We start from the raw sequence: 17541 nt of genomic DNA, 5'->3' as shown, positions 1-17541 counted from the left end.
GCTATGTACTGACCATGGTGGAAGCCACCACTGGATGGTTGGAGACCTACCCTGTGTCTCACGCTACAGCCCGTAACACCATCCTGGGCCTGGAAAAGCAGGTCCTTTGGAGGCATGGTACCCCTGAGAGGATTGAGTCAGACAATGGGACTCATTTCAAGAATAGCCTTATCAACACTTGGGCTAGGGAACATGGCATTGAGTGGGTGTACCATATCCCCTACCATGCACCAGCTGCAGGGAAAGTGGAAAGGTACAATGGACTGTTAAAAACCACCTTGAGAGCATTGGGTGGGGGATCATTCAAAAACTGGGAGCAGCATTTAGCAAAGGCCACTTGGTTAGTTAACACCCGGGGTTCCACCAACCGAGCGGGCCCTGCCCAGTCTGAGTCCCTGAATAGTAGATGGAGACAAAGTCCCAGTGGCACATGTCAGAGGTTTGTTAGGGAAGGCAGTTTGGATCAATTCTGCCCCGAGTACAGACAAACCCATTCGTGGGATTGTCTTTGCTCAAGGACCAGGTTGTACATGGTGGGTAATGCAGAGAGATGGAACAACACGATGTGTGCCTCAGGGAGATCTGATTGTGGGGTGAGGCAGCATGAGACAGAAGGAAATATGTAAGTGTCAAAGGTCTGAGCAAGTGAGATGGAAGAAAATGTGTCCGAATAAGTGAAAGATGGAAATTTCTACTTGCTGAAGTTTTTACATGCTGTTTAGTATGTTCACGATATGGAGATAAGGGGTGGAATGTCCTAGGGTGATGTTATGGTGTTTCTATCTCCAATCGTGTGTCCTGATTATGTTTGCTATTATGTCCTGTGCTTCCAGGACTGAGTCTGAGAGTGAAGCTTTGTTTTGTCTTGTTATCAGCCGGCTCACCTCCCCCATGGTCTATGTTTAGGAGAGGTTTTAGCTCGGCTTGCTTGCTTGCCTGCTTGCTTGCCTGCTTGCTCGCTTCTGCCTTTTTCTTTCCTTTGCTTTGCCCTTGCTTTCTGCTTATTAGTTAGTTCAGCTAGGCAGTCCAACTTTTTCCCTGGACTGTTTTCTCTTCCACCCCGTCCCCTCCCTCTCCTGGATACCATCTGAACGGACGGGGACCTGGGAACCCCAAGAAACACCGGGAGGCTACACTTTGTCACCTGCAGCAGTCATCCCCAGCGCCAGAGACTGATAACTGAGCGACCACTCGCCAGAGAGACTGAACTTGTCATCCCTTCAGAACGGTGAAAGAGTTTTTTGTCAGCTGGTGTTGTTTTTTTCCCTGTGCTGGGGAGTGTCTTGCTTGTTAAATAAACAGGTTTTTTCTCCCACTCTTCTCCAAGGAAATTCTTCCCGAACCCGGTGGGGTGGGGGGGGGGAGGAGTCGTGGGGTTTGCTGTCTGGGGGCTCCTCCTGGAGGTTTTCCCCCAAATTTGGCCGAAACCAGGACACCACTGCACAGGGATGGGCATTGGCCAGCCCTGCTCTGGCCAGCCCCAGCTGGCAGCCAGGACCTGAGGCTCCCCCCGCCCCCTTGGCTTTGATACTCGCAGCTCTCGAGCTGCTGCAAAGGTGACAATTCTGGGGGGAAAAGGCGTGGCTGTGGTTTGCTCAGCTCTGCAAGAAGCACAAAACCCAGGGTGAGCCCAAGCAGTGGCTCTGCGAGGGCCTTTGATGGTTTTCAGAGCAGGGCTGGCAGGAAACCCCCCCTGCAGGGGCAGCTGCGAGGGAACCAGTGCGGAAATGCAGCAATTGATCATTTGGTGCCTGTGCCCGAGGCACTGAGAGAGCCCCAGAACTGCTGCAAATGCCACAAGGATCTGCTCAACGACCTGACCGGGACCCTCCTCCTTGAACAAAACCTGCAGCCCTCTGGAACCTGCCAGAAAGAATGTTTGTGTTCTGGATGTGGACAGCAGAAGAGAGGGAAAAGTGTGGAAATATCGAGCAGGGGCTCCACCCGTGGCTCTGGGGCACAGGGGTGTCACAGCAGGAGCAGGGAGTGCCCAGGCAGGGGAATTGAGGGCAGGCTGCAGTGGATTTACCAGGGAATCAGACCCTGAGGGACACACGGGCATTGCCACAGATTGCTGTGCCCTGCTCTAAGGATGGACAGAGTTCCTCCCTGCTTGGGAGCAGAATCCACGGGAAGTCAATCAAGTTTGAGAGTGGGAATGAGGAAAATGGGAAGAGTTCCTGACTATGGCCCAAGGAAAGCCTTCCTTAGGGCTGGGTTGGTGCCCAGCAGGCAGGGGACAATCCCATGGAGCTGTTGGACACTCAGGGACATTCCACCCTCTGTGTTATCCACAAGGAAATGCTGCTGTGGGATGGCACCAATGGGCTCCTAAAGGGAACCAACAAATCTCATTGCTTTGTGATTTGTTTGTGTTTGTTTTGTGAGCAACTTGTTGGGAGAGCAATGATTCAAAGGATTCTATAAACCAGATAATTTTATAGCTTGTCCAATTGATTTTTGCTGAGTTCATTTTTGACTGAGGAAAAATTGTTGAGGGAAAAGATTTTTGCCTTTATTCGATGGATTTATAATTTTGTCTCCAAGAACTGGGCATCAGGGAATTGAAGCAAATGTATCCTGGGATTTCCCATCATCAAGGCAAGGTCGTACCCAGCGTCCCCTTAAGTTTGGGCCCCCCAGAGGTTCCAGGGCCCCACTGGGGACGGCAGGAATGCTCAGGGCCCCCAGGACAGAGGTGCCCAGGATGGATGTGCCACCTCTGGGACAGGAATCCCCAAGGACAGGGCACCCCAATTCCCCTGGGAACCCAAACATGGGAATCCCCATCTGTCATGTCATCCCTTCCTTGGCACCCCCATCCCTGGGATCCCTCCCATGATCACAAATCCCTGGAGGCCACGTTGTTCTGGGACCCTCATCCCTGAGTCTGAACCCACCCAACCCTTGGGACCCCCATTCCCACGGGACCCCATCCCTGGCACCCCAATCCCCTGGACACCCAATCCTTGTTCCCCTGCACCACCTCAGCCTCCAAACTCTGGAAACATCCTGTCCCCACCATCAGCCTCATGTGTCACTGGGTCCCCATCCTGTCCACACCCTGCCCCCACCGGAGGCCACCAACACGTGGGGACGAGACGTGACCTCGCTTCCTGTCCCTTCATGGGAAGAGCCGCCAGCCAGGGGACAGGTGGCCACAGCAGCGAGTGACAGCCAGTGCCCATGGCCGGGGACAGCGGGATGGCCGGGAAGGTGGCGCTGCTCCTGTGGGGTGAGTGCCCCGGGCACGGGCCTGACGCCCCGGGGATGGGCCCCGGTGAGGCAGAGAGCGGTGGGGAGGGGGCACAGGGGGGCTGCGGGGTCCCCTGAGGTCCCCAAGGCCAGCAGAGCCAGGGCATGGGCATGGAGCCCAGTGTGAGCAGAGTCGTGGGGTGGCCCTGGGGACAGGAAGAGGGGAACTGGGATGTGGGGATGGGAACAGGGGGATCGAGATGGGGGGACAAGGATGTGGCAAAAGGAACCTTGGGGCTGGGGCAGCTGTGGGGACAGGGAGACAGGGATGCAGGGCCAGGGACAAGGGCCACGTCCCATGCAGATGGGCCATGGGGACAGGGGCCATGGGAATGGGGTCACGGGCACAGGGCCATGGGGATGTGGCCGTGGGGACAGGTGCTGTAGGGCTGGGGGAGGTGACCTGTGCACACATGGGGTGTCCACAGTGTCCCCATGTCCTGCCACAGCCCAGGGTGACCGAGGTGTCCCTGTGCTCAAACCCTCCGTGCTACACCAGTGTTCCCGTGGGGACACTTTGGGGACAGACACCACACCAGGTGCCCCAGGTGCTGCTGTCGCCACGGTGCCACCCCCAGCCAGCCCTGTCCCTTCTCCCTTCCAGCCCAGACCCTCGGCCTCGCTGGTGAGTCCTCGGGGGATGCCATGTCCCTGCCCCGCTGTCCCCAGCCCCGTGGTGGCCCTGCCAGGCTGGTGTCCCCTGTCACCCGCAGGTGCCCAGAGCCCCCAGCTCCTGGTGGAGCCCCCCTGGACGCCGGCGGTGCGGTGGGACCGGGTGACACTGACCTGCCAGGGCTCGGGGACCACCGGTGACACCACCTGGTACAGGAACGGGCAGAGATGGGGACAGGAGAGAGGCGACAGCTTCCGTGTCACCGAGAGTGGCAACTACACGTGTAACAGATTCGGCAGTGGTCTCAGCCCCCCCGTGAGAGTCTCAGATGGTGAGCGGGGTTTGGGTGTCCCCACCCTGGCACCCGCGGGGACCCCGAGGGCTCAGGGTGGGCTCAGCTCCATGGGTCACCCCTGGTGTGACCAGAGCCTGTCCCCTGCTCTGGGGACATCCCAGAGCATCCCAGTGCAGGGGGATCCCCGTGCTGGAATTGGGGACCCCTGCTGTGACCCAATGGGGGGTCCGGGTGACACCGGCTGTGACAGGTCCCCCCTGTCCCACAGACTGGCTGGTGCTGCAGGTGCCGGCGGGGGCGCTGCTGGAGGGGGACACGGTGACACTGCGCTGCCGGGGCTGGCGGGACAATTCGGTCACCTCGGTGTCCTTCTACCGCGACGGGAACAAACTGGGGACGATCGGCGATGGCCCCGAGCTGTCCCTGTCTCCTCTGCGGCAGCACCACAGCGGCCGCTACCACTGCGGGGGCAGGATGGGAATCTGGGGGTGGACGGAATCTGCGCCGGTGACAGTGACAGTGCAGGGTGAGCACCCCACAGCCCCACCCCGACACCCCCACAGCCCCTCCCCAGGCACTCGGGCTCACAAATCCCCCTCCCATCTCCTTCCCAGAGCTCTTCTCGGTGCCGCTGCTGGAGGGTCCCCCCGAGCTCCCCGAGGGGTCCCCCCTCAGTCTCAGCTGCCTCAGCACCCCCAGCCCCCTGCGGCCCCCAGCCCCACTCCTGTACCGCTTCTACCGGGACGGGCAGTTGGTGGGGGGCCCGCAGGGGTCCCCGCAGCTCCTGGTGCCCGCCGTGGGGGTCTCCCACTCGGGGAATTACAGCTGCGAGGTGCGCTCCGAGGGGGGGGCCGTGTGGAAGAGCAGCGCCCGGCTCGGCGTCACGGTGCGCAGTGAGTGCGGGGATGGGCACGGGGAGCCCCACAGCCCCCACGGGACCCCCACCTGGCTACATCCCTGACCCCCAGAAATCTCTCCTGTGCCCCCCGCCTCTGCCCCGTGTCCCCCCATCGCTCTCTGTGTCCCCTCACCCCCCCATGGGGTGTCCCCATCCACCACATTTCCCCATCAAACCCATCCCTCCCGTCCCCCCCTCCACCCACACCGGGTGCCAGCCCCTCCCCCCGGCCTCAGCCCTGTCTGTGTCCCCGCAGTGCCCGTGGCCAATGCCACCATCACCCCCGGTCCCCCGGCACTCCAGGTGCGCCCAGGTGACCCCGTGACCCTGCGCTGCTCGGTGCAGGTGGGCTCAGCCCCTGTCACCTTCACCTGGCTGCGTGACGGCCACGAGGTGGCCCGGGGTCCCCTCCTGGAGCTTGGGGCTGTCGATGTGGGACATTCGGGCACCTACCAGTGCGTGGCCACCAACCAGCTGGGACAGGACGGGCACCGCGTGTTCCGGGCACTCAGCCCAGAGCTGGCCCTGGAGGTGACACCACAGGGACACTGGATCACAGGTGGGGTCACACGGGCTCACTGGGATTGCAGGAGCCCTGCAGTGACAGGTGACCCTGATGTGTCCCTTCTGTCCCCAGCAGTGGCCGCAGGCCTTGGCGGGTCCCTCCTCTTCCTGCTCCTGCTCCTGGCTGGAGCTGTGGGCTGGCACCGGTGCCACAACAGGGGTGGGTGACAATGGGGGCAATGGGGACAATGGGGACCCCGGGAGCTGGGGGGACACCTAAATGTGGGGGTGATGGGGCGGCAACCAGAGCTCCTGACTTGGGCAGTGCTGAGAGCTCAGGACCTTTGCTCAGGGTCCTGAAGGATTTGGGGTGGTGTTGGGGGGACTTGCAGGGATTTTGGGGGTTCTTTCAGTGATCCCAGGGGAATTTGGAGGGTTCCCCTTCCTGTCAGGCTTGAGCTTCTGGGAGCTCAGGGTGTGCAGAGCACTGGGGTGGTTCAGGGGTTCTGGGGGGCTCCAGGGGTGCTCAGGGGTCCTGGGGGAAATTGAGGGTGCAGTGGGGTTTGAGGATTCCTGAGAGGGGTCGGGGCCATGGGGACCCCACAGTTACCCCTCCCCTCTTTCCTTTGCAGCTGCCAGGAAGCAGCAGGAAAGGTGAGTGGGGGGCTCAAACCACACTCTCCCCTTTCACCCCAACCCCCAAGACCTCCCATCCCCCCCACACATCCCCTTGATTCCCTCAGGGCCCCCCCGGAGCCCCCGGCCCCCCCAGAGGAGGGGGAGGTGCTGTACACCCACGTCGTGATCCCCAAGCAGACGGGGGGTGAGTCCGGGCTGGGACACAGGGACACGTCACCCATGGGTGTCCCCGTGCCCAGATGCCACAGCCAGTGTCTCTCGCAGTGTCCCCCTGTGCCACCACACTCCAGGATCCCGAGGTGACCTACGCAGAGGTGGCAGCAACCCATGGGCGACCTCGGGAATGCGGGGACATCTACGGGAATGTGCTGTGACACTCGGGGCACGGCTGGGAACTGAGGGAACTGGAGGAATTGGGGGAACTGGGGGACCCCACCCATGGGCAACCACCCGTGTGTGTCCCCCCCACTGCTCCCGTGGGTTCCCAACATTCACGGGTAGGTGGGCACAAGTGAGGGGTCACCAGGGCACCCAGAGCTCCCCATGGCCCCTGAACCCCCAAGGGCCTCCCCACCCCCCTTCCACTGCCCCCAGTGCCTCCCCATTCCACATCCAAGTGCTCCCAGTACCCTCAGAGATTTCCCCATTCCCTCCCCACCGTGCTCCCAGTACCCCCAAGGGCTCCCTGTTTCCCCTCCCAGTGCCTCTCCATTGCTCCCAGTCGATCCAGGAGGTTCCCATTCTCTCTCCCAGTTCCCCTCTACTCCCAGTGCCTCTGCAATGCCCCTCTCAGCACTCCCAGTACACCCACGGCTCCTCATCCCTCCTCCCAGTGCCCGGGGAACACAGGACTCGTTTCCCTCTTTTTGGCACCAAAATGCAGCTTTTTGGTTCAACTGGCAGACATGGTGTTTCTTTGTTCAGCTCTGTTGCGCTTTAGAAATGGGATTCTCCAATTTTGGGCTGCCACTCTAAACCAGAGCTCTGGATTCCCTCCTGCCCTGTCTCAAACCCCTCCTGTGCCCTGTTCCCCACACCATGAGGTCACAAAGGCCCTGGGGGGGTTCCGCAGCCTCCCCCTTTCCCAGGGCACTGGGGATCAGGCCATGGCACAGGGTGGGGTGTCAGGGACAGGAAAAGTTGGATGTCTCGAGACATTTTGGGACACCTGTGTGTGGCAGGGCTGGGTCAGGCCTTGCTGTTGGTGACACAGGGCCCCGTGTGTCAGTCAGTCTGTCAGCCATGGCACTCTGGGGACAGAGTGACGCTCTGCCAAACCCAGCTCCTGAGTGGCCGAGGGACCAGGAGTCCCACCTTGGCAGAGGGACCTTGGTGGCCCAAGGGCTTCAAAGGCAGAGCATGAGGTGGCCAAGTGTCTGAGCCTGTCTGCTCTTGGAGTGTCTGCCCCATCCACGCTGGATCCCAGGAGCTGGAAACTGTCTTGGTTTAAAAGAGAAACATCTGCCAAGGAAAGCAGGAACGTTCCTGGATTGGAAAGAGTACCCGTCCCTCCAAATTGTTATAACTGTGAAAATTATGGGGCTTGCAGGCAAAAATGTAAGAAAAGGAATAACAGTTCATTGCTGGGAAATTTATAGAACAGAACAAACAACAGCACGAGAAGAGAAATTTCCAACCCGCTCAGGGCTGTTTGTTCATCTTTGGTGCAGTTTTGGCCACGGCCAGCAGGGGGCGGTGCAAGGAGCAATCCCGGCCAGCAGGGGGCGCTGCAGGGAGCAATCCCGGCCAGCAGGGGGCGCTGCAGGGAGCAATCCCGGCCAGCAGGGGGCGCCCCGGTGCCGCTCGAACCCCTCAGGGGCCATGGCGGCCTCGGGCGGGAGGGACCAGGGGAAATCGCTCCTTTTGCAAACTCACGCTTTGCACCAATCGCTCCCGGCACCAGCACCGGCAGCGCCCGGGCAGAAGAGACCAAGGCAGCAGCTTGGATCCCAGTGCCCAGGGGCAGCGGAGCAGTGTCCCGGGGCCAGGCACACACCCTGCGCAACACCCGCCACCGCTCTCCCTGATCCCCAACGCAAGGAAGGCACCACCCAACCCCAGGCAGCTCTCAGCTCCACAACAGCACCTCTCGGGCCTTTCCAGGACAACTCCTGAAAACCCTCAGCCTTTCACTGCCTTTTCCTCCTCCAGCCCTGGCACAGCAGCTTTGGGAATGCTGAATTGCCCTGGGATGCTGAGGAAAGCAGGTGCTCCTTGCTGACACTGCCAGGGCTCCTCAGGGGCTCCACAGCTCGTTTGGAGCTGCTGCTCTTCCTGGGCCACTGCTGGTCCTGACACAGCAGCCCCAGGAGAGGGAGGTGGAGCAGACTCTTAACGAGCTGTTGGAATTTGGGCCGGGGGTCCTGAAGTTCAGCTCTGCTGCTAAACCATGGCTGTGCACAAACACTCGGCTCTGCTGCCTCTCCCAGGGATTTTGGGCCACTGTGGCAGCACTGGACACATTTAGGGGATCAGATGCTCCCAGCTCTGCCCACAAGATGTTTTTTTGGTTGGCGGCAAGGTTTTTGGAGCTCCTCACCTTGGCCACTGCACAGGGATGGGCATTGGCCAGCCCTGCTCTGGCCAGCCCCAGCTGGCCGCCAGGACCTGAGGCTCCCCCCGCCCCCTTGGCTTTGATTCTCGCAGCTCTCGAGCTGCTGCAAAGGTGACAATTCTGGGGGGGAAAAGGCCTGGCTGTGGTTTGCTCAGCTCTGCAAGAAGCACAAAACCCAGGGTGAGCCCCAGAACTGCTGCAAATGCCACAAGGATCTGCTCAACGACCTGAGCGGGACCCTCCTCCTTCCTGAGCTGAGCAGGCAGAGCTGAACAAACCAAAACCATTTCTGCCGCTTTAATCCAAAAGCTGCGTTTGTGTCCAGTAAGAGGGACAAGGGTCCTGTGCCCCGTGGCACTGGGGGAGGGAATGGGGAGCCCTGGGGGGGTACTGGGAGCACTGGGAGCACTGGAACGGGGAGCTCTGGGCAGCCCCACATGGGACCCCCAGTGGTGGCCACCTCCCGGGCACAGTGGGCAACCATGGGAGCCGAGGGGGTGGGGACACAAGGGGTGTGCCCTCGGTTAGGGAACTCCAGTGTCCCCAGTGTCCCCAGTGTCCCCAGTGTCCCCAGTGCCCCCAGTGTCCCCATTGTCCCCAGTGTCCCCATTGTCCCCAGTGTCCCCATTGTCCCCAGTGTCCCCAGTGTCCCCATTGTCCCCATTGTCCCCAGTGTCCCCAGTGTCCCCAGTGTCCCCAGTGTCCCCAGTGTCCCCATTGTCCCCAGTGTCCCCAGTGCCCCCAGTGTCCCCAGTGTCCCCAGTGTCCCCACTGTCCCCATTGTCCCCAGTGTCCCCATTGTCCCCAGTGTCCCCAGTGTCCCCATTGTCCCCATTGTCCCCAGTGTCCCCAGTGTCCCCAGTGTCCCCAGTGTCCCCAGTGTCCCCATTGTCCCCAGTGTCCCCAGTGTCCCCAGTGTCCCCAGTGTCACTGCTCGTTCTCGTAGCTGTCCCTGTGGTGCCGCTGTCGCCCGTGGGGTCCCGGCAGCTCCTCGTGGTCCCCTGGGGCTGTGGAGTGTCCTGAGTGAGGCTCCGGGGTTGGGGACCTGGGTGGGGGTGACACCCGTGGGTGACGTGTCCCTGTGCCCCCCTGTACTCACCCCCTGCCCTCTCGGTGCCCACGATGTGCGGGTCCAGCACCGCCCCCTCCTCCGGGGGGGCCGAGGGCTCCTGGGGAGGCCTGCGGGGATAAGGGGGGGTCTGTGGGGGTGCGGGGCTTCCTGCGCTGAGGGTAAAATGGGGGGTCAGACCTGGAGCCCCCCACTCACCTTTCCTGCTCCTTCCTGAGGGCTGCAAAGGAAAGAGGGGGGAGGGGTGACTGTGGGGGCCTCAGGGCCCTTGAACACCCTCGGGACCCCTGACTGCCCCCTGAGCCCCCAAACTCCCCAAAACCCCTGACAGAACCCCCAGCAACCCTGCACGACCCTCCAGGACCTCCCCAAATCCCCCAGGAGCCCCAGCTGAGGTCTCTGGGGGCTCAGCTTCACCCAAGCCAGGAGCTGTGGGTGACACCCTATGGCCCCCCCACTCTGGGGGGCTTCACCCCAATGCCTGGGACCCCCATGTCCCCCCATTGTCACCCACCCCGGCGGTGCCACCAGCGACAGCCCCCGATGACAGCCAGGAGCAGGAGCAGGTACAGGAGGGTCCTGCCGACATTCACAGCCACTGCCGGGGACAGAGGGGGACACAGCGGGGTCACCCTGAGCCCCGGGGGTCCCGAACAGCCCGGTGAGCCCGTGTGACCCCACCTGTGATCCAGTGTCCCTGTGGTGTCACCTCCAGGGCCAGCTCTGGGCTGAGTGCCCGGAACACGCGGTGCCCGTCCTGTCCCAGCTGGTTGGTGGCCACGCACTGGTAGGTGCCCGAATGTCCCACATCGACGGCCCCAAGCTCCAGGAGGGGACCCCGGGCCACCTCGTGCCCGTCACGCAGCCAGGTGAAGGTGACAGGGGCTGAGCCCACCTGCACCGAGCAGCGCAGGGTCACGGGGTCACCTGGGCGCACCTGGAGTGCCGGGGGACCGGGGGTGATGGTGGCCTTGGCCACGGGCACTGCGGGGACACAGACAGGGCTGAGGCCGGGGGGAGGGGCCGGCACCCGGTGTGGGGGAGGGGGGGACGGGAGGGATGGGTTTGATGGGGAAATGTGGTGGATGGGGCCACCCCATGGGGGGGTGAGGGGACACAGAGAGCGATGAGGGGACACAGGGCAGAGGCGGGGGGCACAGGAGAGATTTCTGGGGGTCAGGGATGTAGCCAGGTGGGGGTCCCGTGGGGGCTGTGGGGGCTCCCCGTGCCCATCCCCGCACTCACTGCGCACCGTGACGCCGAGCCGGGCGCTGCTCTTCCACACGCCCCCCCCCTCGGAGCGCACCTCGCAGCTGTAATTCCCCGAGTGGGAGACCCCCACGGCGGGCACCAGGAGCTGCGGGGACCCCTGCGGGCCCGCCACCAACTGCCCGTGCCGGTAGAAGCGGTACAGGAGGGGGGCTGGGGGCCGCAGGGGGCTGGGGGTGCTGAGGCAGCTGAGATTGAGGGGGGACCCCTCGGGGAGCTCGGGGGGACCCTCCAGCACCAAGACAGGCTTGAGCTCTGTGGAGATGGGAGGGGGATTTGTGACCCCGAGTGCCTGGGGAGGGGCTGTGGGGGTGTCGGGGTGGGGCTGTGGGGTGCTCACCCTGCACTGTCACTGTCACCTGCGCAGATTCCTTCCACCCATAGATTCCCATCCAGCCCCTGCAGTGGTAGCGGCCGCTGTGGTGCAGCTGCAGAGGGGACAGGGACAGCTCGGTGCCATCGCGGAGCGTCCTCAGTTTGTTCCCGTCGCGGTAGAAGGACACCCTTGTGACCGAATTGTTCCGCCAGCCCCGGCAGCGCAGTGTCACCGTGTCCCCCTCCAGCAGCGCCCGCGCCGGCACCTGCAGCACCAGCCAGTCTGTGGGACAGGGGGGACCTGTCACACCCGGTGTCACCCGGACCCCCCATTGGGTCACAGCAGGGGTCCCCAATTCCAGCACGGGGATCCCCCTGCACTGGGATGCTCTGGGATGTCCCCAGAGCAGGGGACAGGCTCTGGTCACACCAGGGGTGACCCATGGAGCTGAGCCCACCCTGAGCCCTCGGGGTCCCCGCGGGTGCCAGGCTGGGGACACCCAAACCCCCCTCACCATCTGAGACTGTCACGGGGGGGCTGAGCCTGGTCCCGGGTCTCTCACACCGGTAGGTGCCACTCTCGGTGACACGGAAGCTGTCGCGTCCCTTCTGCCACCAGAGCTGTCTGCCGTTGTACCAGGTGGTGTCACCGGCGGTCCCCGAGCCCTGGCAGGTCAGTGTCACCCGGTCCCACAGCACCGCCGGCGTCCAGGGGGGCTCCACCAGGAGCTGGGGGCTCTGGGCACCTGCGGGTGACAGGGGACACCAGCCTGGCAGGGCCACCACGGGGCTGGGGACAGCGGGGCAGGGACATGGCATCCCCCGAGGACTCACCAGCGAGGCCGAGGGTCTGGGCTGGAAGGGAGAAGGGACAGGGCTGGCTGGGGGTGGCACCGTGGGGACAGCAGCACCCGGGACACCTGGTGTGGTGTCTGTCCCCAAAGTGTCCCCACGGGAACACTGGTGTAGCACGGAGGGTTTGAGCACAGGGACACCTCGGTCACCCTGGGCTGAGGCAGGACATGGGGACACTGTGGACACCCCATGTGAGCACAGGTCACCTCCCCCAGCCCTACAGCACCTGTCCCCACGGCCACATCCCCATGGCCCTGTGCCCGTGACCCCATTCCCATGGCCCCTGTCCCCATGGCCCATCTGCATGGGACGTGGCCCTTGTCCCTGGCCCTGCATCCCTGTCTCCCTGTCCCTGTCCCCACAGCTGCCCCAGCCCCAAGGTTCCTTTTGCCACATCCTTGTCCCCCCATCTCGATCCCCCTGTTCCCATCCCCACATCCCAGTTCCCCTCTTCCTGTCCCCAGGGCCGCCCCACGACTCTGCTCACACTGGGCTCCATGCCCATGCCCTGGCTCTGCTGGCCTTGGGGACCTCAGGGGACCCTGCAGCCCCCCTGTGCCCCCTCCCCACCGCTCTCTGCCTCACCGGGGCCCATCCCCGGGGCGTCAGGCCCGTGCCCGGGGCACTCACCCCACAGGAGCAGCGCCACCTTCCCGGCCATCCCGCTGTCCCCGGCCATGGGCACTGGCTGTCACTCGCTGCTCTGGCCACCTGTCCCCTGGCTGGCGGCTCTTCCCATGAAGGGACAGGAAGCGAGGTCACGTCTCGTCCCCACGTGTTGGTGGCCTCCGGTGGGGGCAGGGTGTGGACAGGATGGGGACCCAGTGACACATGAGGCTGATGGTGGGGACAGGATGTTTCCAGAGTTTGGAGGCTGAGGTGGTGCAGGGGAACAAGGATTGGGTGTCCAGGGGATTGGGGAGCCAGGGATGGGGTCCCATGGGAATGGGGGTCCCAAGGGTTGGGTGGGTTCAGACTCAGGGATGAGGGTCCCAGAACAACGTGGCCTCCAGGGATTTGTGATCATTGGATGGATCCCAGGGATTGGGGTGCCAGGGGAATCGGGGTCAGGGGGGAATCCTGGTCCCCAAGGGAATGGGGGTCTCAGGAATGGATCTACCGGGCTGGGGGTCCTTGGGAATGGAGATCCTGGGGAAAAGCATTCCTGGGATGGGAATCCCAGAGAGGGGGGACATAAGGAATGGGGGTCCCATGGTTTGGTTCCCAGGGGAATGGGGGTGCCAGGGATGGGCAGTGGCTGGGCAGGCCCGTGGGTCACAGCTCCTTCCCTGGGTGCCTCCGATTTTGGGGTGACCCCGTCCTGACCCCCTGGGGTGCTCGTTTCCTGGGCTGGCATCACATGGGGGTCCTGGGTAGCTCTGCCTCTGTGTCCTCCCCTGCCCTTGACTTTTCCTCTCTTTATTTCTCTGTTTTCCTCATTTTCCTCCCTTTTGTGCCAGGCTCCCTCATCCCCAGTTCCTGGCTCAGAAACCCTGGGGAGCACCTGAGCAGGGAACGGGTTGGGGGGAGCCCAGGGAAGGAGAAAAGGGGGTGGGGGGTCTGCAGGGAGGGATGGGGAGGCTGTGGGGGCTGGGGGTGTCCGGCTGAGCCCCCCCAACACTTTCCCTTTCTCTCTCCTGCAGCAGAAGGAAGAGGCCGTTTGTGCTGAGAGTCACACGGGGGCGGGTTCTGTCCTGGGGGGCACATCCAGGGGGTCCTGCCTGAGGGGATCCTGTTCTGGGGGTGACACGTTCTGGGTGGATTTTGTCCCAGTGGTGACACATCCCAGCAGGGGAGATCCTGTCCTGGGGGATGGGGGTTCTGGGCAGGGTCCCTGGACACATTCCCTGAGGAAGTCCCTGTCCAGGGTAGGGCACATCCTGCACACCCCTGTCCCGGGTGGGTGGGGGGCCCTGGCGACCCCCTCTGTCCTCAGTGGGGCACTGTGACCTCTGTGACCTCTGGGGTGCCCCAATTTGGGGTGTGACCCGCCCACTCTACACCCCCTCATTGGCTGCCCCCGCCCATCTGGGAGCCCTCCATCCCCATTTGGGAACCCTCACAGGTGCAGCACCTCGGCCCCATTGCACAGCCCACCAGGATCATTCTGTGGGGGAAAAACCCCAGCGGGGCTGACTGGGGAGGGGGATAGACATGGGCTGGTGTCAGTCAGGGAGGGCACAGACACCCCAAAAACACCCAAAGCCACCCCAAAAACACCCAAAAGCCCTGCAGGGCCTCAGTGCTGGCAACCAGGAGATGGATGAGACCCTGCACATGAAACACCTGAGAAGCTCTTGGGGGGCTTCCCCCTCTCTCTCCTGCTCCCCACAATCCCCCCACGGGGTTTCTGTCCTGAGGGGTTGGGACATTTTGGTTTATTGGGTTTTGGGAGAAATCCTGTTCCACACTTCTCCATTTTCCCTCATCCCCTGCAGGATCTGAGCTGGCAAGAGCAGCTCGGGAATGGAGCCCCAGGCAGGAAGGAGCTCCCAAACTGCTCCTCCTTGAAGCCAGTGGCCATCCAAGTGTGGGGCCCAGCCATGGCCCAGCCCCACTGCACAGGGATGGGCATTGGCCAGCCCTGCTCTGGCCAGCCCCAGCTGGCAGCCAGGACCTGAGGCTCCCCCCGCCCCCTTGGCTTTGATTCTCGCAGCTCTCGAGCTGCTGCAAAGGTGACAATTCTGGGGGGGAAAAGGCGTGGCTGTGGTTTGCTCAGCCCTGCAAGAAGCACAAAACCCAGGGTGAGCCCCAGAACTGCTGCAAATGCCACAAGGATCTGCTCAACGACCTGACCGGGACCCTCCTCCTTGAACAAAACCTGCAGCCCTCTGGAAGCTGCCAGAAAGAATGTTTGTGTTCTGGATGTGGACAGCAGAAGAGAGGGAAAAGTGTGGAAATATCGAACAGGGGCTGCACCCGTGGCTCTGGGGCACAGGGGTGTCACAGCAGGAGCAGGGAGTGCCCAGGCAGGGGAATTGAGGGCAGGCTGCAGTGGATTTACCAGGGAATCAGACCCTGAGGGACACACGGGCATTGCCACAGATTGCTGTGCCCTGCTCCAAGGATGGACAGAGTTCCTCCCTGCTTGGGAGCAGAATCCATGGGAAGTCAATCAAGTTTGAGAGTGGGAATGAGGAAAATGGGAAGAGTTCCTGACTATGGCCCAAGGAAAGCCTTCCTTAGGGCTGGGTTGGTGCCCAGCAGGCAGGGAACAATCCCATGGAGCTGTTGGACACTCAGGGACATTCCACCCTCTGTATTATCCACAAGGAAATGCTGCTGTGGGATGGCACCAATGGGCTCCTAAAGGGAACCAACAAATCTCATTGCTTTGTGATTTGTTTGTGTTTGTTTTGTGAGCGACTTGTTGGGAGAGCAATGATTCAAAGGTTTCTAGAAACCAGATCATTTTATAGCTTGTCCAATTGATTTTTGCTGAGTTCATTTTTGACTGAGGAAAAATTGTTGAGGGAAAAGATTTTTGCCTTTATTTGATGGATTTAAAATTTTGTCTCCAGGAACTGGGCATCAGGGAATTGAAGCAAATGTATCCTGGGATTTCCCATCATCAAGGCAAGGTCGTACCCAGCGTCCCCTTAAGTTTGGGCCCCCCAGAGGTTCCAGGGCCCCACTGGGGACAGCAGGAATGCTCAGGGTCCCCCAGGACAGAGGTGCCCAGGATGGATGTGCCACCTCTGGGACAGGAATCCCCAAGGACAGGGCACCCCAATTCCCCTGGGAACCCAAACATGGGAATCCCCATCCGTCATGTCATCCCTTCCTTGGCACCCCCATCCCTGGGATCCATCCCATGATCACAAATCCCTGGAGGCCACGTTGTTCTGGGACCCTCATCCCTGAGTCTGAACCCACCCAACCCTTGGGACCCCCATTCCCATGGGACCCCATCCCTGGCTCCCCAATCCCCTGGACACCCAATCCTTGTTCCCCTGCACCACCTCAGCCTCCAAACTCTGGAAATATCCTGTCCCCACCATCAGCCTTGTCAGGAAAATTAATCCACAAACACCAGCGGTTTATGTCCAAAAAGGAGACAGAGGAGTCCTTTTTGCTTTATTCGAATAAAGGGAGAGGCCATGGGACATTCCCCTGGGATCTCTCCAATTTTTGGAGGACGCAGCCTCCTTTTTATCCTATTTTCCCGGCCGCATTTCCCTCTCTCTTTCCCCATTGGCTGAGGTACTTGAGAGGCACAGACTTCCCGGAACGCCTGATACCTGAAATTCCCCTCTAATGTATAACCCTCCCTTTTAATTTTTAATTCTTATAGAATTCATAGTTTCCCCCCCCGTTGCTTCTTTCATCTTTCGATATCCAATTTCATTTATCAGCAGCCCTACAGTTTGTTTGTAAAGGCAAATATCTCTTTCCATTCATCAATCAGTGGAATCCATCCCATTGTTTCTTTTATCTCTCAGTGCTAGCCTTATCTATAGGCTGATCCACAGCTCATTTGTAAAGACAAATTCAACATCCCTCTCAATCCCTCCTCTTTTATTTTTAATAATTGTCTTTACAAACTTTAGCTATCATTTACTTAATATTTTGTTCCTGAGTCTTTTTTTTTTTTTTGGTTTTGTAATTATTTGGAGTGACATCAATTTCTATCCTTTTGTAACCATTTTTGGATCTGTAGGCGTGGCTATTACCTGCATCCCTTTGATCACATGTTGAATAAGTTGTACTAAGCAAGGGATCGTGCATGGTAAAAAGATTAGAGTTGCTACAGCACATAAGTGGAAAAAAAGTAATTGTTTAACCTATAGTCCACCAGGTAGCCAAGAAAACATGTCCCATTCCCATAAAGGTTTTTGCTACTTTTTCTCCTAAGGTCAAAACAATTATTTTCCCATTCTTGGCTCCAACCTAACCAATAATATAAAGGTAACATTATTAAGAGAAACATTCTGATTGTGTAATCTAATCTCCTAACTTAATTTTTACTTTCACGTTGTCTTTCACACCACCTGTGGCGAGTGAAGGCACAGAAACAGCTCAACATGAAGAAAACAATGACAGCAAGGGTTGGCCCCCGGTGACTGGAGATCTGAGAGGAGGGATGCCCACACAGACTATTTCAGCAGGCACTCTGTGGGTGGGCACACGAGGCTTCCCCCGATGTCGACGCCCTGGCTGCTGCTCCAGTCCCCTCCTGCCGAGTGTCAGTCGCGGCTTCCCGTCCTTCTCCTCCAGCTGAGATGTGCAAATCTCTGGGGCTGCAGAGACCTTGGCCCGAGTGTGATGGGTCCAG

The sequence above is a fragment of the Sturnus vulgaris genome, chromosome 31 (genome assembly GCF_052056855.1).
Source record: "Sturnus vulgaris isolate bStuVul1 chromosome 31, bStuVul1.hap1, whole genome shotgun sequence".
NCBI lineage: Eukaryota > Metazoa > Chordata > Aves > Passeriformes > Sturnidae > Sturnus > Sturnus vulgaris.
This window is presented reverse-complemented; position numbering follows the sequence as displayed.